Here is an 11,880-nt window from a genome sequence, read left to right as displayed (position 1 = left end):
TTTCTTCTACAAATATTACTGAACACCTTCTATGCGTGTAGGCATCATGCCAAGTGTTCAGGACAAATCTGGAAACAAATAAACCAAACAAATCATTTCAAAAGGTGCTCAGAACTATCTGGCCATGTCCAGATTTTAATCTAAGTGGAAATCTCTTTTGTTCCTGACCCATGGGCCAATGCTGGGTGCTAACTGGGGTCAGGGGCTGGAGGTTCTAGGCCTGACTTGGCCCTTGACCAGATACGTAGACTTGGGGAACTACCTAATACTTCCTGACCTCAGCTTCCTCATCCAAGAGCAGAATCTCTGAGATTCTTCTCATGGTCCAGTGGTGTGTGATTCATTTTTTTCCCCCAAGGTCTGCACTATATTGGAGCAAGTTTGTAATTCGTAGGGAGCTTAATATTTTAATTTAGGAAAGGACCATTAAATTCCTTGCTAATAGACACTGTCATGCTGCTCAGTAGCTTCGTTAGCCAATCTATCCTGAGTCTTAAATTAAAGCCAGGAAACCCCAGGGTGTCACTCAGTGTTAATGTCTGGATAGCATTAAGAGGTTTATAGGAGCTTATATTAAGCCTACCAGCCACCTTCCTTCTTGAGTCAGCTTCCATCCTGCTCCAGCTTTCCAGATGCCACTCAGAGCAGCCCACGCTGGCGATGACTTTGATGATGGTGTTTCGAAGACATTTTAAGTACAGTCATGTGCTGTTAAACGATGGGGTATGTTCTGAGAAAATGCATCGAAGGCTATTTTGCTATGCACACATCACAGAGTGCACTTACACAAATGTAGATGGTGTAGCTTACTTCACACCTATGCATATGGTATAGGCTATTGCTCCTAGACTACAAACTTGGACCACGTGTCACTGTACTGAATACTGTAGGCCACTGTAACACATGGGTAATAGTTGTGTATCTAAACATAGAAAAGGTACGGTAAAAATACGGTATTATAATCTTATGGGATGACCAAGGTGTGTATATGTGGCCTGTTGTTGATTAAACATTGTTATGTGGCACATGACTGTAACTGTGCACTGTAGAAGGCATTGCTCTGCAACAGCAGGTCCCAGACGTTTTTGTGACATGACAAGTATGTTATCTGCAGGGTCAGCTCTAGGCAAAAATGTGGAGTATGCATAGGAGGAAGAACAAGGACTTTGGAGCCAAACAGACATAAGTAGAAGGCTATGTCCGCAATATCTTGTGTGATCTTGGACATATATTCTCATCACTCAGAATTCCAATTTCATCATTGACAAAGTGGGAATAACAGCACCTATTTTACACTGTCACTGTAAGGATTTTATGGAAAGGATAGAGTTGGTCCTCAGTAGATCGGGGGCCTCTTAGAAGCTGCACCTCCATGTCACTCTCTGGAGTCTCTGCGCCCATCTGCTTTCCCCATTGTCCACCCTGGGTAAGCAATCTCTGCTTCTTCTCATTTTCCTATGTCAGACCTGAGCCTTTGAGGTATTCAGAGATTTGGGGGAACATTTCTCTCTCCTTAGCCCCAGTCCTAGCACTGGAAATGACTTAGGCGCAAGCATCGCCCCATCCCACCAGCCACCTGCACATGAGAAAAAGGAGACCCCAGGAAGTTGTGTGTATTGAGTGTTTTATATCAGAGGAATTAAAAGTGTGTGTTCTGGAGGTGGATTGGCTATGATTTCTGGTCTACATCCCCTTGGTGAGTTACCTGACCTCTTTGTATTTCCGTTCCCTCGTCTGTATATTGTGTCTAGCACCTAATACGGAATAACATTGTGAGGATCAAATGAGTTAATACACACAGAGCTTTGCCCAGCAACTAACATGTATTATTTCCAACAAGTATTTATTGAGTGTCTGCCCCATGATGGCGGGTGTCTTTTCTAATGTCACCATGTCAGTCAGTGGGGAACAAGTGATTAAATCCCAGGTCTCTGACTCAAAAGTGCCAACTCTTCCCAGAATATGCACTTTTCCTTTTTCTTCCCTCCCCATCTTTCAAGCAGGAAAATGGGAGGGAGGGAGGGAGGGAAGGAAGGAAGGAAGGAAGGAGGGAGGGAGGGAGGGAGGGAGGGAGGGAGGGTAGAAAGGAAGAGGTGTAGGATTTAAAACTGCCAAGCATGCTCTCCCTCCTCCTCTGGGGTCAACTGAGCCAGAGCTCACTTCCATTGAGTGGAAGACGATGGATTCTATGGGGGTTTCTATATTTGACGCTCATGTCTACCTTTATCACATAGTGTGTGTAGACTCACACTCTCCCCTCAACCACAGATTCTTCATTCAGAAGGGTCCAGTTCCAGTTACTGCACAGCTGATAGAGACAGTGAGAGGCAGGGAGGAAAGAGGACAGATTTCACATCCAGGACAGAGCAAATTATTTCCTCCCTCTCATTCATTTGTCCGTTCTTTCGTTTAACAGATACTGACTCTGTATCAGATACTGTGTAGTATCTCATCTAACCCTCATGACCACACAATGATGGAGGCATTGTCCCATTTTCCAGATGAGAAAGCTGAGGTTCTAGAGGTAAAGAAATGGCAGAATGAGAATAAGTCTGTCTCCCTTGGTCTAGCACTGGGTCATTATTGATCAGGCACTGATTATTATTATTATTGTTATTATTTTAAGAAACAGGGGCCTGCGCTGTCACCTAGGCCAGGGTGCCGTGGTATAATCACAGCTCACTGCAGCCTCAAACCCTTGGGCTCAAGTGGTCTTCCCTCCTCAGCCTCTCAAGTAACTGGGACTACAGGAATGCAGCATCACATCCAGCAAATTTTTAAACATTTTGTAAAGATAAGGGGCTTATTATGTGGCCCAAGCTGGTCTTGAACTCCTGGCCTCAAGTGATCTTCCCAGCTTAGCCTGCCAAAGTGCTGGGATTACAGGCATGATCACTGCACCCAGCCCCCTGATTATTTTTTAAGTCATCAAACATATTTTCATTTGACTGGTGGAAAATTGTCTAATGTATTCCATAAATTTACCCCAGTAAGGCAGAGAATGAAAAAGCCTGAAAAGTGCCCTATTCCTAGATCACAGTGACAAGAAGGTGGGGTTAGTCGATCAGTTACCCTTATCTGAGGGTGCCAGCTCCCTGCCACGCACTATCCTTGGGGCAGGTCATCACTCATGTGGTGTTCTGGGAGCACCTTTTGCTCCAAAGTGTGGGCACCACAGTTTTCTGTGCAGAAGCAACATTGCCCTGATGCACTCATGTTTCAGAAAGGAAAATGCCAGCCAGGGATGCAGCTCTGGTTCCACCTCTACCACCTACCAGATGTGTGACTTCAGATAAGCTGATTAACCTCTCTGAGCTTCTGCTTCTCCTTTCAGGAGCTCTGAGAGTGTCCTCATCTCTGCTTGTGCTCCTTTTGAGTGTTCTTTAATTAGCACTTGGACAAAGTTTGTCAGGGCAGAGCTATTTACAGTTGTCCAGGAAGCTGAACTTTCAGTGAAAGTTCTGGAGACTTCCATTTGTCCCTCAAAATAATTCACATAAATAAATATCAGGCTCAGATGCAAAGTTTCTTTTTATAATAGAGAGGAGACATTTGAGAAGGAGCTGTTGCTGTGTTGAAATAGCCACTACAATCATGTTTTTGCCTCCTCTTTGACCTTTCTCTTCTGGGAACCTCCTTTGAGAAGGAGTCCCTTAGAAATGTATTTCCAAAACTTATTTGGTGATAAGATTCACCTGGCGCACTTGAAAAAACAAACAAATAAACAGAACCAGAATCCCAAGTCCATCGTCTGGAGCTGTGATTCTGCAGGTTCAGGTGAGTATTCTTACAAGTATACCCAGGCCTGGGTAATTCTTGTGGTCAGATGGACTGGGGGAGCACTTGTAGATCCTGGAGCCCTGGAAATAAACTCAGTGTCCAACCCTGTCATTTTATAGTTGGGGAAACTGAAACCCAGAAAAACTGAATGTCTTACTCACCAGCTGTCACCAACTGGGGCTAAACTGAGACTTGAGTGAAGGTCCTTGGGCCAGGAAGAACTTGGAATCAGGAATTTGATTCTTGATCTGCCCGCTTAGTAGCTGTGTGATGTTGGCAAGTATTCTGTTCACCTCACAAAGTATTCCTTGTCAATGGTCCAAATATTCAGGACAGTCGTGGTGCCATCAGGTTTTTGGGATTGTGCACTTGGCTTAAGTGCTGACAGGTGAACAAGAGCGAAGTTGACCTGGCCTTGGTGACTGGAGCCCAAAGAAGGAGGCCAAAAAGAGTACATACTCCCAAAAGTGAGCAGTGTGGCCAAAGTAGAGGGGGGAACCCTAGGCTGGACGGAGCCCTACCCAGCCTGGTCTGCAAGAGGCAGGAGTGGCTTCCCTGAGAAAAAGAAGGTTGAAGATGGTTAAAGTGACCAGGTGTTAGGCAGATAAAGAGGTGGAGGAGAATACCGCAGGCATCAGGGAAATGTACACAGGCCAGGTAAGTATAAGAAACATGGTCTCGGGTGGAATCACCAAGTAAGAGAGAGAGAATAGAAGGCAGAGGGAGGCTGGTGCAGATCAGGTGGGATCTCGTGGGTGCCCGAGGATATGTTCCATTTTAAAGGCAGAGGGAAGTCACCTGAGGATCCAGGTGATCCAGGACAGAGAGGGTCATGGTGCCATCAGATTTTGGAGGCACATTTGTGAGCTGAGAATCATCATCTGAATATGGCGGGGGGTAGGGAGTTCCTGATTTGCCTCCTGCTTTCTCTCCGACCCCTCTGTGGTCTAATTCTCCACCCAGTGGCCCTAGCAATGCTTTCATAATGGAAGCCAAATCCTGTCACGTCTTTGCTCAACTGCCCTGGCGGTTCCCATCTGCTATAGTTTGGATGTTTGTCCCCTCCAAATCTCATGTTGAAATGTGATTCCCAGTGTTGAAGGTGGGGCCTACAGGGAGGTGTTTGGGTCATGGGGTGGATCATTCGTGCATAGTTTGCTGCCCCCTCAGCAGTGAGGAATTCATGGAGATCTCTGGTTGTTAGAAAGAGTCTGGGACCTCTCCACTTCTCTCTTGCTTCCTCTCTCACCTTGTGACGTGCTTGCTCTCCCTTCTTCCACCATGATTTTAAGCTCCTGAGGCCTCACCAGAAGCAGATACTGGTGCCATGCTTCCTGTACAGCATGCAGAACTATGAACTAAATAAACCTCTTTTCTTTATAAATTACCCAGTCTCAGGTATTTCTTTAGAGCAACGCAATACAGATCAACACACTATCTCATTCCTCACTCAGCGCAATGTGCGAAGTGCCCAGTGTGGCCTGTAACTATCTGTCCTAAGCCCCAACACCCACACCTTCCCCGTTCTAACTGGACACCAGTCCTGCTGGCCTCCCTTAACATCGAACAGCCTGTCTCTCGAGAGCTTTGCACTGACGGCTCCCATGCCTGGGGGCAGAGGGGTCAGCCCCAGACACCCCCACAGCTGCCTCACTCCCCAGGCCTTTCTCGACTGCCTGCCACTCGCTGACCCGGCAGCTCAGCTTTCCTTTGGTGCACTCACACCTGTCATCACTTATACGCATTTGCCCAATTCTTTCCTGAAGGCTTACCCCTTAGAAGGTAAGCTCCATGGCAGCAGGAACTTGGGTCAGTTTGCCTCTGCTCTCCCCATGGTCTGGCACAGAGCCACCCGCCAATAATATTGTTGGGTCAATGGCTGAACAATACCTATCCTGAATGTTTATTGAAAAGCTTGGGCCGGGCACGGTGGCTCAAGCCTGTAATCCCAGCACTTTGGGAGGCCGAGACGGGCGGATCACGAGGTCAGGAGATCGAGACCATCCTGGCTAACACTGTGAAACCCCGTCTCTACTAAAAAATACAAAAAACTAGCCGGGCAACGTGGCGGGCGCCTGTAGTCCCAGCAACTTGGGAGGCTGAAGTGGGAGAATGGCGTGAACCCGGGAGGCAGAGCTTGCAGTGAGCTGAGATCCGGCCACTGCACTCCAGCCCGGGAGACAGAGCGAGACTCCATCTCAAAAAAAAAAAAAAAAAAGAAAAGCTTGAAGAATAGAATTTCTATACACACAGCACTAGTTGCAGTATGTGGTCAGTGAGTAGAAGCTTCCTCATTTCTTTCTATTGCATCCTCCCTTCCAGACTTACAATTAGAAGTTATTTCCAGGACATCAGTCATCCCTGGGCCCCCAACTGACCGCACTAAACCCTCTGCCCTTCCTGCCAGCACCTGGCTCTGTCCTTGACAGAGCTTGTTGTTTGCATTTCTCTGGTGTCAGCTTAGCTGTGTCCCTAGGGAAGGAGATGATGGTGGTGGGGGGGCGGGGGCGGTGTGTGTGCAGTTATCATACAGTACATTGGGATGGTTGGGAAGCTGGTGCCTCTTAGATAGAGTCATTTCTCTGGTTCCTCTGGACCCTGTGTGATCAGAACCTAGAGGTGGTCATCACACTCATGTGACACCAACTGCATGCCAGGGCATGTAATGATTCAGGACCATTGTGCAGGGACAGAAAAAACAAAGCCTTCCTTGCACCTTGACTAACAGGTTCTTCTCCACTGACCCCAGCACAAATAGACTGTGCTAATCCGGATGTTGCTGGCAGTGTGAACTTGGGATCATGCGCAGAAGCGTACTTTCCTCCCCAAAAGCATGGTTTGAGATTCCTGGAGATAGCAAGGCTGTTTGTAGTAGAGAGGCCCAGATGACCATCTGAGAGGGTTTTCTCCTCCTTTCTTTACTTACAACTCACATTGACTCAAATAATAAATGGAGACATTTGCAAGCTTCTTTGGGAAGGCAGCATTGCAAACTGTCAAGAAGTCTGATACCTAGTTCAGGATGTTTAACCTGAGAGGCTCCTGAATCGCTAAAGAATTTGGATGTGGGCCGTGAACTTGTATGCAAAGCATGGGTCTATCATGAATATTTGTGGAAAGAGGGTCCGCTGCTTTTCTCAGATTCTGAGAACCAACTTGTGAAAACGTCCGGTCTAGACGGGAGAAGTGACTTACCTGACTCACAGCATCACTGGCCGCCCAGCCTCCACCTCCACGTCTGCTGCTATCCACAACCTGCATCTGCGAGGTCGCTGGCACTGTTTAGAACAAATGATGAACAAATCAATAACAGGAAAGCCAAGGACTATGAAAACTAAAAGCTCAGGGAAAAGAAAATACATCAACACATTAACCATGATTGCCTCTATGAGCAGTGGGGCAAAAATCTTTTTCTTTTTTCTTCTCTTTTTAATTTTTGTGTATTTTCCAGATTTTCTATGAAAAAGCATTTACATTTAATTATTATCAAGAGGAAAACTTTAAGAAAAACAAATAACTGTAAATATATAAATGTAGCCCTTCTTTATACAGTTTTTTAGGTTTTTTTTAAAGGGTTGCTATTATTCAAAGTTTACAGGTTAGATATTTTGGGAACCTGCTTTTCTGGGAAAAAAAGCATGAAAGTTTTAGAATGCATTCATTTTCACTCCTGAAGCATTTAGTTGAAGAAGGAGTTAGTGGACATACTTTAAAGAACAATTTTCATGCTCTGATATGCTCTATTAAAGGGCAAGCTGCATTCATTGGAAAGATGCATTTTTATGGTTAGTTTTGATATGGCAAAGATTTTGGTTCACTTAACTATTGTAAAGTTTTACTTCTTTAGGGACCAAGCTAAATTCAGTGAGCTACATTTGCCCTAAGATACCACTCCAGGGTAGCCCTCTATTTTTCTACACTTTAGCTTTAATGGAGTTTTTCAAATATGAATTCTAAACTGTTACTTCAGCTGATGAACTCAAAGTGACAGCTATTAAACTCAATATTTATAAGATTTCCTAGAATAAATTTAATCGTCATACGAATACTTGCAGTCAGCTGTCACTGTTGCTATAAATACGTCTCTTGCCTTCTCGAGTCCCAAGTGTGCCAACACTAGCTCTGGCCTCAAGAAAAGAAGTTAACTAGGTATCACCAGTTTATGTGACCTCACTGTAGTCAATTGTTTTGATTCATCTGGGGCAGGTCTTTGTGTAGTTTAGACACTTTCCACAGAGAAAGACTATATAAAAGTATTCTCATCCTCATGGAGAAAGGACACATGGCTTTTACCTTTAGGCAGGTGGAAATATGCTTCCAAATCTATGCCTGATGTGTAGCTATACTGTCTACTGGAATCCCATCCTGAATTATCGTGATAAAAATAATTTAAATGAGTATAAGTCATCTTGTCTTTAAATATATAAATCTGACTTCAAACCCTGGTTCTGTCTCTCAGTAGCCGTGTAACCCTGGGCAGCTCACATAACTTCTCTGACCATCCTCTACAAAACAGGGATAGTAATACACTTCAGTAAGATTGCCGGGAGGGTTTTTGGAAATAAAGTATGTTACGGCATTATTACCCCAGTGTGTAGCATACAGCCCACATTCAAATTCATTTCATTTTCCCCACCTAATTCTCAGAGAATAATGTCAATTTTATTCAATTAAGCAAACATTAATTGGGCATTTGTTATGTGCAAATCACTAGAGATACCGGCACTTCATTCATGCCTTTAAGAATCCCAGCCGGGTGCTGTGGTTTGCACCTGTAATCCCAGGGAGGCTGAGGTGGGAGACTCGTTTGAGGCCAGGAGTTCAAGACAAGCCTGAGCAACATACGGAGACCTTGACTCTATTAAAAATTAAGAACAAACTTAGACAGGCTTGTGCCTGTAGTCCCAGCTACTCAGGAGGCTGAGTAGAGACCCTGTCTCAAAAAAAGAAAACAAAAACAGAAACAAACAAACAAACAAACAAACCAAAAAACCTCCCTATTTTCCAGGGAGGATAGAGCCTTTATCCTTTCATAGGTCTTAATTATGTCAGATTGTAAAAATGCCTTAATCAGAGTATCAGGAAAAGGTTCTGGGATCCAAGCAAAAGGAATATTAGTTTCACCTGGTATGACTTTACCAAAAAGGTTACAGAGCCTCCAGTGAGCCCTTGAAGGATGAGTAAGTTCTGGCCTTAGAGAGGAGCAAGATTTTTGGAAAGCTGAGAATGAAGAGGGAACAGTAAGAGGCACCAGCAAGAGCACAGGCAAGGAAGAATAAATGTACGGGGTGGAGTCAAAGAACCCTTTGAAGGGACAGATCTTGGGAGTAATGACCAAGTAACAGAAAGATAGGGGGACAGATAGGAGAAAGGGACAGGTGGAAATAGCCATGGCTCCTCACCATTACCTCTGGCGTGTTCCCACTTCCTGAAGCAAAAGTCTTAGAACTGTAGGAGAAGCTAAGTTGACACCTGTTGTCTTCATTCACTCAACAAATATGGATTGAAACTTCTATGTGATAGGTCCTATTTGAGGTGCTTGGAAGTCAACAATGGTCAAGACACAGTTCCTGTCTTCATGGTGCTTACACTCTACTGTGGCAAACAGACAATAATGAGAGAGAAAACAAATAAACATACTGCAGAATATAATTGTAGGAAATTAGTGTTGCATAACAAGAGAATGTGTAAGGGATAGATGAGATGTTCTTTTCCATGGGGTGGTCAGAGACCTCTCTGTCAGATATTTGAGAGGACTTGAGTAAAGTGAATACCCGAGGGAAGCAAGTTCCAGGCAAAGTACAGTGCAAAGGCTGGGAAAAGGGGGCCAGCTTCGTGTGTTCAGGGAACAGCAAAGAAGCCTGGATGGGTCCAGTGCAGGGCTAGGAAATGAGATCAAAGAGATATGGAAGAGCACCGATAAGGTTTCCCAACCCCAAGTTCTGTAACCCACTCTCTGCTCCTGCTCTGATCCTTGGAGTCTGGAGTTTAAATCTAGGCTTTCTGGGACAGATTCTCTTGGCTCCCTGCTGGCTCCCTCTGTCCTTACAAACATGCCTGACCCTTGGCACACAATCCTTGACACCAGTCTTTGGGCAGAAAACCCACTGAGAGGGGCTTCAGTCACTGGGGTGGCTCTGCCTCCCTCAATGGCATCCTGATCAAATGCTCCCCTCGATTCTCCAAGGTTGGCAGCAGCCAGGGAGATTCTCCACCATGGGAGGGCCATGGAAGTCTTGCCACTGAGGCCCCCCTTTCCCTTGGGACCGCACTAGTGTCATCGTATCCCTGGCATGGCAAGGCTTGCCTGTTCTTTAAACTCTGATCTATACCTGAACACCTGATCTATTCCCTCGATTTCCCCCAACCCAAATGAGATCAAACCTGATTGTTTAGCAAGATTTTAGAGAAGACCTAAACATAAACAGAGTAACTGACAACTGCCCACTGCTGCGCATGGCTGCTGTCAGAACCCTCAAGGCTGCCCACAGCTGTCCCTTGACTGGCTCAGCCTCCTCCAGGGCAGTGGCCACCACCTCCATCATCCCCATCACCTGGCACCCCTCCTCCCTATGTCTGGGAACTTCTGGGGTCCAGATCCAGGAGAAAGGAACCCACAGAGAAGAAAGCAGCAACTCCTACCAGCCTAAGGCCCACCTCCAAGCTACTTCCTGTCCCAGCATCCTCCCCTTCCTGCCTGATTGACATTGGGAATAGCCACTCTCTGGGGAGACACTGCCCAGCACCCTGGAAGCTTAGAACTCCCCTCAGTCCCATCAGAGCATCAGAGCAGTGTCCTCTCAGGGTCATTCCTGAGATCACAGATATTCCCGCAGAAGGGTTTGTCATGGCCCCATTTGGTGCACTTGGATTTGGTCTGTCCCTGCCCTGAGCTGCTTAGGGTAGGAACTTCCAGCTGGTCTGGCCCCTCAAAGATCAGCTCAGCTCACCAGCACCACACGGCACTGGGAGTCAGGAGCTGGGCAAGGCAGCCTTCCTGCTCACACTCTGCCAGGACAGATGCTGCGTCTTTGGGGGGCAGCTTGGGGGCAGAGTGGGCTCAAAGAGGGTTTCTTGAAGACCTGCTTGACTCAGGGTGGGGACATGGTTCCTTTTATCCATCGGGGTCTGGCTGAGGAACTCTGACCCTATTTACAAGACAGATACTAAAGTCAGTGGTGCAGAGTAGTTGTGCAAATTCAAGTGGGATATGAAGGGAATGGAGCCTGAATGAGCTGCCAGGAGAACAGAGACCGAGAGAGGTCATACCGCATTACACAGCTGTACACACCAATATTGAGTATATGTAAACTTGGTAAAGAAGATACAAGACCAAACTTTAATCCAGACATAGAGGCTGTGATTAATTCTGATATCTAAGATGAAGGGCCATTGCTGAGGAATGGAGGTGGGGGGTTGAAATGCAGATTGACTGACTCTGAGCCTGGGAGTTTGGCTACCACAACAGACTACTTGTGAAGTGAAGGGGTCTGAAGCATGAGGAAGAGAAAACAGGGTCTGGAAGAATTCACCCAGCCAGAGTGTCCTATGACATTTTATGCTGAGTTGGGACCACTATGACATTTTATGTTGAGTGTATGGCATGTGTCCCTCGTAGAGTGCACAGTGGAATCATCTGCCGTAGGGTAGGGAATCACCCAGCAAAAATCCTATGTGAGTTGCTTCTATAACCCAGGCAAGATGAGGACAAAAAAATGTCCCCGAAAGGAAGCCTCCCTTTTCCTCCAGGAGAGTGGCATTTATGAATGCTTACCCATCCCTGATTTTCTGTCATCATTGCAGCTACCCTGTTACGGGCTCAATGGGGTCCCCCAAAAAACTCATACATTGAAGTCCCACTCCCCAGTGGGACTTCACAGAATGTGACCTTATTTGGAGACAGGGTGTTTATAGAGGTAATTTGTTTAGTGAAAATGAACTCATTATGGTGAACCCTAATCCATTATGGCTAGTGTCTTTTTAAAAAGGGGAAATTTGGACACAGAGACAGACATGCAAAGAAGAAAGACAGTGTGAAGAGGCACAGGGAGGAGGTCACCTACAAGCCAAGGAGAGAGGTCTGGGACACAACATCCCTCA

At 46.0% G+C, this 11,880-nt stretch overlaps 1 protein-coding gene across 1 annotated transcript in view; it reads right to left on the bottom strand.

Moving 5' to 3' along the window:
* The window catches only part of PROM1 (prominin 1), a 152,086-nt gene extending 145,051 nt beyond the window's left edge, over positions 1–7,035 (bottom strand). Inside the window, exon 1 of the mRNA XM_023206949.1 lies at positions 6,976–7,035. The gene's annotated coding sequence lies outside the window, so the exon portion shown is untranslated. The remainder of the gene's footprint in view (positions 1–6,975) is intronic.
* Positions 7,036–11,880: the final 4,845 nt, after the last annotated feature.

Source organism: Piliocolobus tephrosceles, chromosome 3 (genome assembly GCF_002776525.5).
Source record: "Piliocolobus tephrosceles isolate RC106 chromosome 3, ASM277652v3, whole genome shotgun sequence".
Lineage (NCBI taxonomy): Eukaryota > Metazoa > Chordata > Mammalia > Primates > Cercopithecidae > Piliocolobus > Piliocolobus tephrosceles.
This window is presented reverse-complemented; position numbering and strand designations above follow the sequence as displayed.